Source organism: Phalacrocorax aristotelis, chromosome 10 (genome assembly GCF_949628215.1).
Source record: "Phalacrocorax aristotelis chromosome 10, bGulAri2.1, whole genome shotgun sequence".
Taxonomy (NCBI): domain Eukaryota; kingdom Metazoa; phylum Chordata; class Aves; order Suliformes; family Phalacrocoracidae; genus Phalacrocorax; species Phalacrocorax aristotelis.
Window position 1 is genome coordinate 24,907,070 of NC_134285.1, and position 15,194 is coordinate 24,922,263.

Consider the following 15,194-nt stretch of genomic DNA (forward strand, 5'->3'; position numbering starts at 1 on the left):
TCCCACAGACTAGGATGATGCATCTTACAGATAAATAAAAACAATTACCTGTTTGCAAAACAGCTTCTATAGAAAGGTGGTTTTTTTTAAAAAAAACAAACAATAAACAACCCCAACAAAAAACCCCCAGACTTTCACACCCAGCCATCAAACCAAGGCCTCCATGCTAAAAAAACTGGAAGACAATGTGATCCACAACCCGGACAGGGTAAGGATGTTGCCAACGTTATGGGGAAACAGAAAGATTACGAGAGCTGCTGTAACAGCTTTTGGCCCTTCAGACTCATCTTTTACAGCAATGCCAGGGGCAAGTTCTTCTGGAAAGAGCAAAAGGGAATTTGGGAATTACATTTTCTTGAAAGGTTTTCATGAGAATGACTGCTCACAGCTGTGGTGCCAGCCCAAGTGCCGTAGGAATCTCCAACCACCGTCCAGTGGGTGGCAATGCACACAAACACTAAACAAACTTCCTGGACCTTTGACTCTCCACATGGAGATGACAGGGAAAAAAAAACTCAACATCAGTCACCATGGAAGAGGGCTGATCCCACACCCCAGCCGTCAGGGACAAGTCTCAGACACCGGCATCAGGGGTGCTCCTCGCTGTGCAAGGCGCTCGCTGCGTATGTACGCTGACAGATGCCCCGGAGCCCTGTTCGCTCGCTGATGTTGAGAACAGGTTTAGTACAAATGTGCATTGCGGTTTTACTTCAACGGCCCCAGCAGGAGGGAGCCTGCAATTATTCACACGTGAAGAAGCCTGAATGCTTCTGTGGAAAAGAAGAAAAAATTACAAACTCTAAGAAAATCCCCTTGGTTAGGAAGGAGGACTTTGAAGAATGGGCAGGGGCTCCGAAAACTTATTTAATCATTCCCTGACTGGCCCATAAATCTTCCCCTGCCTTGAGGCAGCTCAGAAAACTTGTCAAGGGCCTATGAAGGGTCAATCCTGGTAGACACCTTCCCTGGTCAGTAATACAGATAAACTGAAAAAAGGTGAAACACAGCAGGGGAAAGAGTGGTTCAGCTGCCAGGCAGTAAGACAGACTACGGTCAAAAGCCAAACAGGTTCAGATCTGGCAGATGAGGAGAGATGCCTGCTGACCAGGCGGCAGCGTTCAGCCTCGACTCTCAGGTGGACTCAGGACTGTGTTCCGGCCCCTTGAACTGTTCAGCCCAAAGGACCATGTTCTGGCCCCTTGAACACAGCAGGAGAAGAGATTATTATAGAGCAAAGACACCCTGGCAACATCAGGACTGACAGAATACCATCAATCCCATCACATACCCAGTGGGGACCAGTGAGGACACTGAAACCTCTGGGATGAGCTGTAGTACAACCCCTCCATAGAGCAAGGTCCTTTAAACCTCAAGGCGTGCCAGAAAGAGGGTGGGAGATACCAGGAGCACCTAAAGGCCTCCCGGGTTCCTGCAGGAACCTGAGGACGACACACCTCGAGCGACATGAAGACAAATCACACCCTGGAGGCAGCCTCTCCTCTTACAGTCACAAGGGCTCCCTGCTGATCTGGACAAACTAGTGAGCAGTTTAACACTGTACATGTGAGAAGGACACATCATACAGATGCCATGGCCATCAGGAGCACAGACCTCCAAGCTACTGAAGTTAGGCTAGTACAATATATATAGAAATCAGTGGAGATCAAGAACAGCAGTGAGAAGATTTACAACCAACATGCCAGATCTAGGAGGAAAAGCAAGATACTGGGGAGAAACAGTCAGGAAGATTGTGTTCTTTACTACTAATATTATGCCAATTAATTTCAAATGAAAGCATGTTTTAATTTAAAAAGGGAACAAAAGTTGGTAACAGCAATGAACCAAGAGAAGATCCCAGGGAAGAGCAGCATAGGGTTAATGCCTCTCTCAAACCATTAACAGTTGCAAATAAACAGTATCCAGGGAGGCCACAGAACAAGGTCCCCTTCACCATGTCTTTTGCCCACAGAGGAAGAAGGGCAAGACTTTGCTGCCTTCAATGCATCGCTGAGACGTAAATGAGGTCAACATACCAAGGAGAGATGTCCTTCTTTCATTCCATCAAGGATGTGGGCCACTCCCTCAGATCCAATAGTCGAGGGGTCTTCCTCTGAGGTCCCTCCTCTGTTACTGCCTCTTAACCATCTCCATAGCAGAATTGCTGGGCTGACGCTGACCCAGGCCCTGCCATCAACCCTTCTCACCAAGCCAGGGGGAGACATCTGCTATCCACCCCTGCAGATTGGCCATGGTGCCTGCCCAGAGACAACAGGATGGGGACAGCTTCATATCAATTATAATCTATGATGGGAATAGTGGGAAGGAAGGCCAGAAGAGTTCAGTGTAAAGATTTCAGATGAAGTATGGGAGGGAATGGACTAGAGGACATCTCTTAGGATGTCTCATGTCTGGAAAGCATGGCACGGGACAGGATTGAGGAGCTGTGAGTGATGCTCTGTGAGCAACTCCACCTCACTCTCACAACTAGCACCACCAGCTCAGCTCCAAAACACTGCCCTGTACTTTCAGAGAGTAAATTAAATCTCTTCTTTCTAGGATGAAAAGGAAATTCAAAGCTATTTGCTGCCTTTGAGGCCTAAAAGGCAAAATACTGCTGTAGGAGGACACCACACAAGTCTGCAGAGGGCCGCCTGCCCCCACCGCGTGGCCCTGCAGGGGTTGTGAGGCAGTGGGAGCCATCCCAACACAGGCACAATCATGGGGAAGGAGGTGGGAGAACCCTGCCGAGCCCCTCTCTCCTTTTGTATCACCAGTTCCCAGCCCTGCTCATAATCAGCTGCACAGTGCAGGCCACTATTTACTTGAGAAACAATCATCTTTTTCCCTAAATTCTCCCTGAAAAAATAAATCAAGGCATAGCTCCAAGGTGCAATTAAGAAAAAAAACCAACAGTAATCAAGAGCTCGGTACCATTTGGGATGGATGGAGAGAGAAAGACTAGTGTTTCCATGACGTCCAAGACTAAGGACAACAGTGCTGCAGCCTGGCGGAGTGCGAAAGGAGAGCCCCCAGCCTCTCCTCCTCTCCTGGAGCTTTAACTTGGCCATCATCTTGGCTCCTGGCAGAGCTGCTGCCATGCACTCTTCCTGCAAACAAACTTCTCAGGGCCCAAACCCATGCTGCCAAGCTCTGCAGCAGCACCGTCCCACACTAGACCACACAGCACCCATCCCGCAGCCGCCAGCCACACTCGGGACACCACAAGTGGGACCTCATGCCCACCGGCAAGAAGGAAGGCAGCAGGGCACTGTGGTCCATCACCAGTGGCTGTTGGGCTCTCTTCAGGAGATTAACAGGCCTTAAGGAAAAGCTAAGCCAGTCCTGTGCCTCAGGAAAGCAGCTCATGCTCAATAACCCAGCCAACAAGCTTTGTACTGATCTGCAGAAAGAAAGATTGCCAAGGGACAGAGGAAGAGAAAGGAGCTCTGGCAACTCCCGACATCCCTGGAGTTCAGCCTATGGCTGGATCAGGGCACGGTAACCAAGAACCACAGCCATGCTACAGATGTCATCTGGCAGCGAGGGGAAAGGCGAGGACGGTGGTTCCTCCCAGAGCCACCAACTAGCATGCCCTGCTATCTCTCAACATGCTTGAGCAGCTCCTTTGTGACAGGAGATCAGAAGGCAGAGGGCAACCTGAATGTCCTCTCTTTTACTTCAGGAACCACAACTGCAACCCCTCCAAAGAACACCGATCCCAGAAGAAGATCTCAGTGCACAGAGCAGAAGCCCAGGGCAAAGTCCCAGGTGAACTGGGCACTGGTGTTTGCACAAACATGCACACACTCACTCTTTCCACCGGGTCCTTGGCTCCACATGCAACTTTCAAGCGCACTCACATTTACTACCAGGTCCTGGATAAAACCTGCATGAAGCTTGCTGCAGCCTGTTGCACTGGAGCCACATCCCTTCACGCTTTACTGACCTGGGGTGAAGCACGGCCAAGGGCTTGCTTGGTCAGTTGGGCTGCCAGGCCTACATGGAGAGCACAGGCTTCAAACAGCCGTAAACCCCACCAACCTCATAGATAGCTCCAGCCTCTCCCGCTCCTGGATCATTCGCACCTTTTCCAGCTGTGTTCCCAGGTTATGTCAGGTCAAGCAGATGAATGCAAGACCACATAAAATTTGTTGCTGCATCAGCTGTGGCTTTGGGAGCTTGTTGCCATGCTGCAGCCAGCAGGCTTTGCTCTCCTTGCAGGCTCTGGGGGAGGAAGAACAAGGTGGAAAAAGCCGCCTCAGGTACTGTTCAGACTCAGGGCAAATGAACCAGCATCTCCTCCACGCAATAGAAGGAAGAAGCAATTTATTCTGACAAATGATAAAAGCCTGCAGCGGGGTTGGCCCTTTCTGTCAAAGCTGGTGTACCACACAGAGGCTTACGTGCTGTAGCAGAGGGGGGAGGATACCGGCAGTCAAGTGATATATGCATCACTCACAGAAGGAGACAATCAGCGACTCAGAAGGACTAGGCTGCAAAAGATACCTGCCTACCCAACTGGGATCCTGGTGACAGGCAAGCACCGTGTGTGCTAGCCAGCCATCACCCCTTGTCCTCTGCACCCAGGGCTGCCAGCGAGCAGCAGGGGCTCAACAAGGCCCTCAGACACACACCACGGCACCTCTCAGCATACCCCTCTCTCGAGGGTTTGTGTCTCATCCCTTCAGCCTTCAGGGTTGAACATTTGGGCACAAGGGCCTTTAGGGTGAGACACAGAATCTAGCAACGTGGCACAGGTGGGATGTTCATATTTGCATCTTGAGCTTGTAAGTGAAGTTCAAATTGGCTGTGGAGGGTTCACAGTCCAGAAGGCCAGGAAATAAAAGCTCTTACCTTGTAGGGGACCTGTAACAAGAAGGATCTAGGTGTCTGGATTAGCCGAGAGAACAGGCAGCGGCACAGAAGTCCCCTCCAGAAGCAACGTAATTCCAGTGCCCATTTGGTCTCCAGTGAATGCACAGGTATGGCTATGTCCTCCCTAGCTTGCAACACTTCTCTGGCTGCTAGACTCCCTCTTTCCACAAAGCAAATGGAGAGGTTCTGCACAGAACTGGGAATGATTTTCATACTGCAGCCTAAAAAAACACTGTCAGCACCAGAAAAAACTAAGACTTCACACCTGCACACACTTCTACATATGTATCTGTGCAGCCCTGTGCCTGCAGTAGACAGTGGTGTTTTGGAGAGCCTTGGATTCTCCTTCCATGGGGCCTGTTACCTAGACAGCAACCAAGGCACTGACAGACCACAGGTCCTGCCCAACCACTAAGTCTAAGACGTGTCCAGAAACCAAATGTGAATTTCTCAAGTCCTGGCAATGCTCCTTCAGCATCCTCTAAATTATTCTTACTTGATAGCATAATGATTTCCAAACCTTTGGGTCAATCCAGACTTGTTCTTTGCAAGCAGTAATAACTAAGTGTGGGAGCACGCACTTGCCTGCATCCCAGAATAGAAAGCAGCTGGAGTTGTTTCTGAACACTGCCAATGGGAAGATGAAAGACTTTCAGACACTCCTCTTTTTCCGCTGACACTGTCTTTATAGGCTCTTCTCCCCACTCTCCACTACATATACAGCTCCTTTAACTGCCAATTTGCCACAGGTGGTGAAGCTCCAGATGCTCCTGGGAGGCTTTTCCAACTTTATTTATTCTATTTAAATAACAGGGGCATATGGTTTATTACAGCTATTAAAGGGTTCATGTATGTACGTATGTGGGGGGAACCTTAAGAGAACAAAATGTAGTCTGAGCCTGGGATTCAGAGCTACCAGGATTTCTGAGCACCCAGACACTAGACACCAGCACCTGGCCACAGAGGAGCAGAGAACCTAGAGAGGAGGTTTATACCAGCCCAGGAGATCATCAGGACTCCTGTTCCCTTTCTACAACAGCTGCCACCCCCTGAACAGGTTGAAGGTCCAATCTCCAGGACAAGGCCAGAGCCAGAGATCAGGTTAAACAGGATCTAACCAGAAGGTGAAACAGCTACACATGGCCCTTGGAAGCAGAGTATTCATGCTGAATCAAGCTGTGGCTGCTCCTTCTACAACCAGGGGACCCCTGGCTAAGGACAGACTCAGGTACTGCCTGTGTGCAAGGACCAAGGCAGGCAGGCAGCGACCTCCCTGCCCCCTGCTATCTAGGCAGCCCCTCGGGGGTAGGTGTGACAGGGCTTATAAAGAGGGTCTCTGTTACCCCAATTTCACTAACATGTAACAGCAGGCTCTGTGCATGAGCCCAGCTCAGAAAAGCTCCTGCAACATAGCAGCCCAGCTGGGCAGGACTTCTCTTGGCACATGAAGGTATCCCAACAGGGAAAGCTGTCTCAGAAACCTGCTGATGTGTCCTTCACCCCAGCTGCCAAAGAAGCAGCTGTGGTACTACTGGAGGAGCTCAGAGACCTGGGCATAGGGATCCTTCAAATAAGTGTCTTGATCACCTCTCAAGGTCCAATTTGAAACAGGCCCTGGAGAAGCAGAGCACAAGGTGCTTTTTGAAGGAGGATCTAAGCATGGAGGCACAGAAAGAGGAGCCCTTCAGTGCTATGAATCTGAGAAAGTGGAAAGGGAGGGAAAACAAGCAATGATGGTGCTGATTTCTACAGTTACGTTTTACAGTAAAGACTTATGGCTCTCAGGAGGGAGGGGAGGAGGCAAAAAAAGGAAAAAAGAAACTGAGCTCATTAAGCTGTTCTCTCATCTGAGGAGCTGGGACAGCTTCAGCAAGGAGGGTGGACTCTTGGGACCAAAGGACACTTTATTTCCCCCATTTAGCTACCCACACCTGAGGTATGTTTGAGCAATCACTTCAAAAGCAATCCCTACAGAGGAAAGCAAGCTGGATTAAGAGGAAGCTCTACTTGTTTTCATTTCTCTGTCTTTAAGCCAATTAAGAAATTATTTTTCAAGTGAGGGTCTGCGGTCTACCTCAAAAGAGCCTGGGCCCCCTGGAGAACAGAACAGCACAAGGATGAGGTGGCCATCTGGATTCAGAGCCCTGCAGTCCCTACACACCACAGGGAGTGCTGACCCTGTGCTTTTCCTCTGCAAAAATTCCAGCTACTCCAAACCCCCAGAATCCCACCATATTCTAACACACTTCAGCAGCAGATGCCTTTCCCCTTTGCACCTCGGTTTCTGCACTGGTACATCACACAAAAAGCAAGCCTTGTTGACATCAGGCAGACCTATTCTTGCATCTTTCAACACTTGCCCAGCATTTTAAGACCTCCACGTAGAAAATGCCTTTGAAGCCTCACAGCCAGCCAAGAAGAGGCTAAGACAAAGGTATGGTCTGTACTTTTATTCTGCTCTCATAATACCTGGCCTCAGTGCAGGGCAGTTAAGCTCAGACATGGTGGGGAGGGGGCTACAAATACAGGTGGAACACACATCCAAGGATACAGTATAGGCAGCTGAGAAACATGTTTGCCAGGACAAATGGCTCCTGGCATGGGACTGTGCAGACAGATCCCTCTGTGAACCAAACAACAAAGTCTCTGCCCTTCATGCACTGCACAGGGCTATTTTCTGCCACTCTTCCCAGCACAGCCTGCAGAGGATACATGCATTCTGCATCAGAAAACAAAAGCACATGTGTATGCAGGGTAGTTTGGAAGCACAGATCCATTTCCCCAGATGAAGGCCACTTTCTAGTACCTTTAAGAAAAGTGAACAACTTTAGATGACATACACCTGAATGACATCATTTGCAACTTATGCTGGCATCCCTCCTATCCCATGTCTGAGGCTGTTTCACACCTCTTTCCAACAGACCAGGTGTTAGTACTGGAGGCTGGGGTGGGAGAATAATTTTCCTGTTCCCACAGACTAGAGAGATGCGGGACTAAGGCTAAAGATGCTATGGGCCCATAACTGGAATGTCCCATGAGGTTTCCCTGGCTCTTTAAACCATGCACACTCAGGACTCACCCATAGCCCCTGACTCCCAGTGCAACTTCTCTCTCATGTGGGGAGGCTGGAAGAAGAGATTTACTGGTGGCTGCCAACTCAAATTGCTGCTTGGCTAAGATTTATGCTGCAATTTGTAGTGCTGTTAAAACAAAATAGGAAGAGTGGTGGGGGAAGCGAAAGAGAAAATGAAAGAAAGGGGAAATGGATCAGGAGCAACAACACAGCTCCAAAGCTGTCTGCTCCCATCTCCACTGAATAAATCACCCTGCATTTCCAGCTGCTGTACTCCAGCCTTCAGTTCCTGCAATGCTAATACCTGGGCTCATTTCACAGAGGGGCATGCTCAGGGTACGGTTAATAGAAATCTGTTCATCTCCACAGCAGGCTCAATAAATACAGCAGAGAAAGGCATGAAGGTCCAGGGCACCTGCAGGCTGGCAGCTGCTCCCAGGACTTCCAAACTGCAGCCTCCAAGGCTCCAGAGGGCAGGAGAAGGGACACCCCCATCCCAAATGTCACCCCCTACCTTCTACCTTCTCATTCAGCACTGGTTAAATGCCATTCTTACCTGCCAAGGTCAAAGGTGAGCTAAATTACCCACTGTACCTCCAGGAGCTTGCCAGTTCTGCACACTAGATCTGCAGGAAAAAGACTGAAGTCATGGATCAATATCCTTGCATGTACAGAGAGCCACACGATTCCCCCACCAAAACCCCCACTGACTCCTGCTCTGAGGAGAAGCCAAGGAAAGGTCAGAGTAGCTTGCAGCTCTCAAGGAATCCTGGCTTTGTTCTGAAGGACTGGATGCTGACACATAACCTTCAAGAAAATCAAAAGTTCACTAAAGAGGTTTTGCTTTAACAGAACAGCTTTCTCTTGACATCAGGGAAACTCACCCCACCCTGAGCCACCTGCTCTGTCCCGTACCGCTGAAACCACGGAGGAAATTCAGAATTACATCCAATGAGACCTTGGCCTTTCACCACCTCAGCATCCCTGCTCTTTACAGACAGAACCAGGCCAGCCTTGAAGATTCACACCTCATTACAGAGACCACCACAGGGCAATTTAATGAGAGGTGAAAATATCACCCCAACTCTGACTGTACAGGCATTGGTGAGCTCTCAAGCCCTGCTAACTACCTCCTCATGGTGCTCCAGACAGCAACTCAGTCCAGTTCCTTCTTGCAAGGGAGATGGGAGAAGATGGGATCCTGTGCACAGGCTGAGTGCCACCAACAGCAGTGGATCTGTTTGTGCATGTGCAGCTGACCTATAAAGGTCACTTACTTCTCTCTCTCATATACCTGAGCTTTAGAGGGGACAATTATCAACGGTTTCCAAGAAAGCCAGTGGGATAAAACATGCTGATCTTATTGTGGTTTGGCTGTGAATGCTTCCTCTTTTACAGCCTACTTGCCATTTTCATTTCCTTGCACTGATGGCTTCTAGGACAGTCCTGGGCCAATCTTTAGAACCAGCACGCAGACATAAAATACCCCTGGATGTGCACAGCAGACCCAGACCTGTGCCCTCTGCGGTGCAGCACCCAGTGCAGACAGCGAGATGGGCTCCTTCAGCATGTTGTGATCCCCACCAGCCTAAAACTCTCCCCTGCACCTTCCTGCCCCACTGGCACCCAGTGAAATGTGGCAGTCAACAGTGCCTCGAGGCTACCCAGGGCAGATGCCGTGTCACCGGACGTCATCCACCAGGACACCATCAGCAAACCAAGGGGCTCCAGGAGGACACAAAAGCATTGCACCACATCAGAAGTCCACCACACTCTCACCACCCCATCAAACAAAGATTCAACACAGTAACCCACACTTGACTTCAGATTCAGTTTGGCATCACTGTGCACTTTGAAAATGGTGGTGTTTGGTTGCTCTGGCTTCTTGGAGACAGGAGGACTGGGTGGGTTATGTGGAGCTGGAAGTACCAGGAACAGAGCAGAACAATGCTGTGCTGGGGGCAGGCTGAGCCGCACAACCACCCAGCACCCCAGCCTGCTCCTCTGTTCATGTGCCATGCTCCAGAGCTACTACCACCTTAACTGAGCCAGCAACACATCCATCCGGCTCCTTGAGCAGTCAGGCAGGCAGTAATTACCAGGGAAGCCCCTACAAGTTTTACTGTACCCTGGAGGCCTCTGGACTCGGTAATTCAGACCATAGTACTGTTTACTGCCTCGTAAAGATGATACATACTTAAGTTAGTGCTCTGACAGCTGGAATCTACAGGGTACTCCTGGCTTGAGCGCGTGCAATTAACCCCCATACATCCGCAAACCACAGAGAAGTATCCTGCCATCGCAGCAATACAGCAGAGGCCATGCTGGGGCTCCTCTAACAGCTCAGCATCCCTTCCCTGCAGCAGGACACAGCACTTCCCACCAAGGAGGAAAGCTCCCACTCTCATTTAAAGCTCCTCAACCTCTTCAAGTCACATACATTCTCACAAACAGCTCTTGGGTAACCTCAGCACACATGCTCCTCAAGGACAACCTAAAGGACATCACTGCCAACCCAGGGACATGGACAGAGAGAAGAGAAAGAGCGAGCACGCGTGCCCTGCCTGCAGCAGGCTCAACACTGCACAAGACAGATGAGCCCTGTCAGCTACCATGCCCTCCCCACCATATCACCACTGACAGCAGTCCCTCCAACACAAGCGAGCTAGGGGCTGCAGTGCCCACACCAGCATGCCCAGAAGAAACAAAGCATCTAAACATTTGCTGTAGTAAAAGACAACCCAAGGAAAACAGGCCATTGTGCCAAGCTTTGCTAGGAGATTCTCTAGGGCGTGTGTAAAGCAATGATGTGCCCAACACACGTCACTGCATGTGCCATAGAGGCTGCTGGGCAGGACAGCAGCAGCATCAATGATCAGTCTGCTCTATGCCATGGGCTGCAACCCTGCAGCTCCTGCAAAAAATTCTTTTCCACGTTTCAGAAGCGCCAAGAGTTTCTGCATTTGTCCCTCCCTACCAACAGGCACAACAGCTGTGGGGTAAGGCAGCAGGAAAAGCCTCAGCTCCTCAGCAGGGAAGGTTAGAAAGGACCCATTTGCTACAGCTGGTGGCACAGGTCCAACAGGAAAGTCCCAGTGCTGCATGGGGCACGTGCTAGCCAACAGCAGCGCTCTGAATAAAAGGTGTCTCCTCCTTGGTGTCCCAAGGAATTGGGGGGAAAAGTACATATACATGCATACATACATTTATCTAGTTTCCAAGGTATGCAGGTCAAAATAGGGTTTTCAGAAAGATGAAAGATCCTGCTTGTGTCCACCTTCTCTCCACTCCACAGCTGGGGAAAGCTACAGAATGCCGGGGTGTACAGGCACCCTGTCCCCTCTGCCCTACAAGGTGGAAAAAGCCAGCCCCCCAACATCTTTTGCTCTACTGCCACATTTGAGTCTGCCACAGTCCAAATGCAGAAACCCAGCTCTGTGTAACTGCAAGCCTCAGCACGCAATACCACTGAGTGCTTGGAGCAGCAGGGCTTGAACCTGTGTGTCTGGAGACAAAGCTGAGCTCTGTACTGCTCTGGGCAAGGACAGGCAAGGCTCCTCCAGCTCCCAGCAAGCTGCCGACTTGGCAGCCTTTAAGCACCTGCAGCCCAAACTCTCATCCTCACCCCATGCACTGCCCTGACTCTCCCGCTGATTGTCCCACCGCCATCCAGAAGGGCTGCATTCACACTTCACTTCAAGTTTCCTTCTGGTTTGAACGTCCTGCTGCAGCCTCATAAGTGCCATCTGTAACACAGAAGCAGCTTCTTACTCTTCAGATCAGTTCTTCACAACCCCCCACGGTGACCTTCAGCACCTACCCCTTGCAGGGATTCAATGATGCTTGTGGGCACGGATGCTCTGAGATGCACCGGCTGGCACGGGCTGCCGGCTGCAATGCTAATGCCTTGCCAGCACCAGGCAGAGAGGGAAGGCTGGCAGGCATGGCAGGGTGAGAAGCATGGGAAGGTACCCAATTCAAACAAAAGCCCAGGGCAGTTTGTTGAGGAGAGCGGCTGATAAGGCACAGCTACCTGGGCGGGTTGCAGATCCCTGGGCAGGAACAGACAGATGCAGCTCCAGCTTGCCAAATGCAAACAGCATCCAACCAGTTTATCTTTCCTCTCCGTGTTCCTTGAACAACTGCCCTTCTGTTTGCAGTAGCCCCACTCCGGGGGGGCTGTTTCATCCGAGGGAACAAAGGCCTGCAGAGGGTTCGTTCAGTACATGCTCCCCTCTGTCTCCTCCACGCATGAGCACCAGCCCCTAGCCTAGATGGGATCAGCGCAGCCTTTCAGTGCCACAGCCAGCATGAGGCCAGGCGCTTGCAGTGGGGACGCTGGCGGATGAAGGGAGACTCAGCTCTGCATGTCTTCCCCTCTCCATTTCTGAATCGTGTTAGCCAGAGCCCCAAACCCAGAGCCACTGATGTCGAAGTAGATTAAGTTACCAGTCAGAGAAATCTAGCGCTTGCTTTTTGCAGCAACCAGTACCTGATAATTTTGGAGGAAAGCAATGAGCTCCAGAAGGAACCCAGAAAACAGCTGGACACCAGGCAGCACTGAACAGCTCAGAGAGGGGAACGGACCTCCCTGCCTGCTCCATGGGCAGGAAGCAGGAGGCTGTTCTTGCCCTCACTCCCCCTATCACAAGCCCACCACAGCAGGTGCATGAGGTTAATGCAGGTACAACTCCCTCCAGGACAGATGCTGCACAGTGTTAGGTGGACAGGCTTGTGGTTCCCACCCTAGCTCTTTCACATGACCCCGGGACAAAAGAAAAATAACCCCCTCACACACACTTTCCTATATTTTCTCCTTCCTTGCAGCAGCTCAGCCAGGCTCCTGAGCTTCCTGCTGTCATGTTGATCTACCAGCTCCTTCCAGAGAGCTGAGACTGCTTCACAGTTCCAGGCTACATGTGTGACACCTCTCAGGGGTGCAAGTGATTTGCCATGAAATCTAGACCAAGTTCCTGCCTCTGCAGCCAAAAAAAGTGAAGGGAGCAATGTGGAAGGGTTGCTCTGGAAAAATCATTGCTCTGGCTCCTCTTAAAAAAAATTAAAAACAAAACCAAAAAGATTTACCACCTACCAATCCCTTTCCTACTCCACCCTCAACACACCTGCATCTGGAAACATGCCTGCTCCAAATAGAGCACAAAAGGGCTCTACCAGGCCCTCCTACTGCACACTGCCACGACACAGAGTACAAGAGGCTGGCTTCACAGCAAAATCACACCTCTAGAATCTCTTCCCAAAAGAGGTGAAGAGGAGAGGACCATGGATCTAGGCACAGCAAAAGTTGGATGCTAATCCCCTTCATGTATCATAGCAACCTGAGAACACCAAAGTAAAATTACCCAACGCCTACACTTGGAGAAGGACCTGAACCTACATCCCTGGGAGCAAGGGTGCTCAGCTACTGCAGCATCAGGAGCACCCCAAAACCTGGTAAAGGTGCTACTCTCGTTTCTTAAGGTTGGCACTAAGGTTCTCCACACTGTGACAGCGACACTCCAAGCAAGTGGTACAGGCATTTCTGTTCAGATTTTAGCCAATTTCACTGGGTAATACATACACACAAGCGCTGACTGACCCCTTGCCTTGGATTTTGCCCTCTCTGTGGAAAGGGTAAGGGGGCAGGATGGCTCTGCTACCTGCACTTGTGGGAACTGGAGATGGGAAGGTTGGGGGGCAGATGGTGAGCAAAGGGAGAGTTTCTTTGGGCACCTATTGAGAACTTTGGTCTCCACTACTCTGCACCACCCTCCAAGTTCTTCACGGCTCCAGAGCTATAAATAGCTTCAATTTAAACATCTAAGAGGCTTTGTGAGCAAGCAGACTGCTGGAGCAGCCAGCATGGAAAGTGGATGGACAGGACTGGAAGCCTCAGGCAAATGAAACAGCATACCCACTGCCAACTCCTTGCACTGCACACTTTCTTGAGCAAGACATTATTCCAGCTGCCACATGCTTCTGTGAGAACTGGCAAACAAACAGTTACAAGCCCAATGCTCCCATCAAGCAGGTATTCATGACAACCTGCAGCATCATTGCTCTACCAAATCGCAGCTGAACTTCGATGCCACAACAATTTCCAGAGGGAGCACAACCCACACAGGGATGCATCCACGCCACCGCAGCACCTGGGGAACATGCTGGTGTGATGAACAGCTATGTCTTGAATATCAGAGTTGATGTGAGTACCCCTGAGGTTTGGAAGAGTGGCCTCTTTTTTCCCCCTCTTCATCCCTCCTATGTGTATACAGAGTCGGAGCATATTTTGGCTGTCCCCAGCTTTTTCATAGCCACACACATCTCCGTTCTTTGCATAGAGGCTTGGGAGGGGAGTTGGACCAGCTGGACCCCAGAGGTCCCTTCCAACCTCAACCAGTCTGTGATCCTTGCAAGGTGCAAAATCAACTCTCTGAGCATACCCCAAACCAAGCAGGTTGCTGATAAAAACTGGGCAACTCTGCCTGCCCCAACCACAGCTCTGTCAGGGTAACTGTACACCAAGGAGCACAGACACAGGCCTGCCGAGGCTCTCAGACCTCCTGAGCCTGATGCCTGACCCAAGGTCTGGTGACAGAAAACAAACAGGGAAACCCTGCAGAGTCACCTGATGCTTTACCACTAGCTTTTCTTCCCAGACATCTCACTCCTCCTCCGGGCCTTGGTTTCCCCAACAAGTAACACATCCTCCAGATACCAGTTCTGCTTATGCTGCACTCGGAGGTGAAGTGCCACAACCCAGGAGGGAGGCAAGATGCTGCACACAACCGTATCCCCCCCCCACATAGGTCCCTGCCATCCTTCGAAATGCCAACATCCCCTTATTAACATCTCGACCAGCCTCAAGAAATCTCAAAGCCCCTGAGACAGGATTGTGTGATGCTACCCAGCCATTTCGACTTGTTGCTTTTCAAGCATTTCAGTCGTGGGGGGTTCAGAAACACCAAGGTCTTGGATGCCTCGCTCTACATTTCTCTCCAGAATTAAGTGGTGCCTCTGGAGAGCTGGGCAGGCAGGTTCAGCAAATGCCCTCCCACCAGCTGCCAACAATGAAAGCAGGTCCCCTCACTTCCCTCTAAAAGCAGAGGGATGTATATATTTTTAGCATTAAAAAAAAGTCTGTTCCTCCCTCCACAGTCATTGACGCCCAGAGTTATTTCATTCTGAAGAGGCTTTTATAGAAAAATACAAAGCCTTTGCAGAATGCTGCAGGAAACCCCAGAAAATGCGT

General features: G+C 50.5%; 1 protein-coding gene across 9 annotated transcripts in view; it reads right to left on the reverse strand.

Annotated features, from left to right (window-relative positions):
• CAPN15 (calpain 15) overlaps window positions 1-15,194 on the reverse strand; it is a 60,391-nt gene that overhangs the window by 25,325 nt on the left and 19,872 nt on the right. Inside the window, exons 4-5 of one of the 9 annotated variants that reach the window (XM_075105911.1) lie at window positions 8,660-8,755; window positions 8,505-8,574 (exon numbers count right to left, since the gene is read on the reverse strand). The exons of the other annotated variants lie outside the window; for them this stretch is intronic. The gene's annotated coding sequence lies outside the window, so the exon portion shown is untranslated. The remainder of the gene's footprint in view (window positions 1-8,504; window positions 8,575-8,659; window positions 8,756-15,194) is intronic. 9 annotated transcript variants of the gene reach the window in all.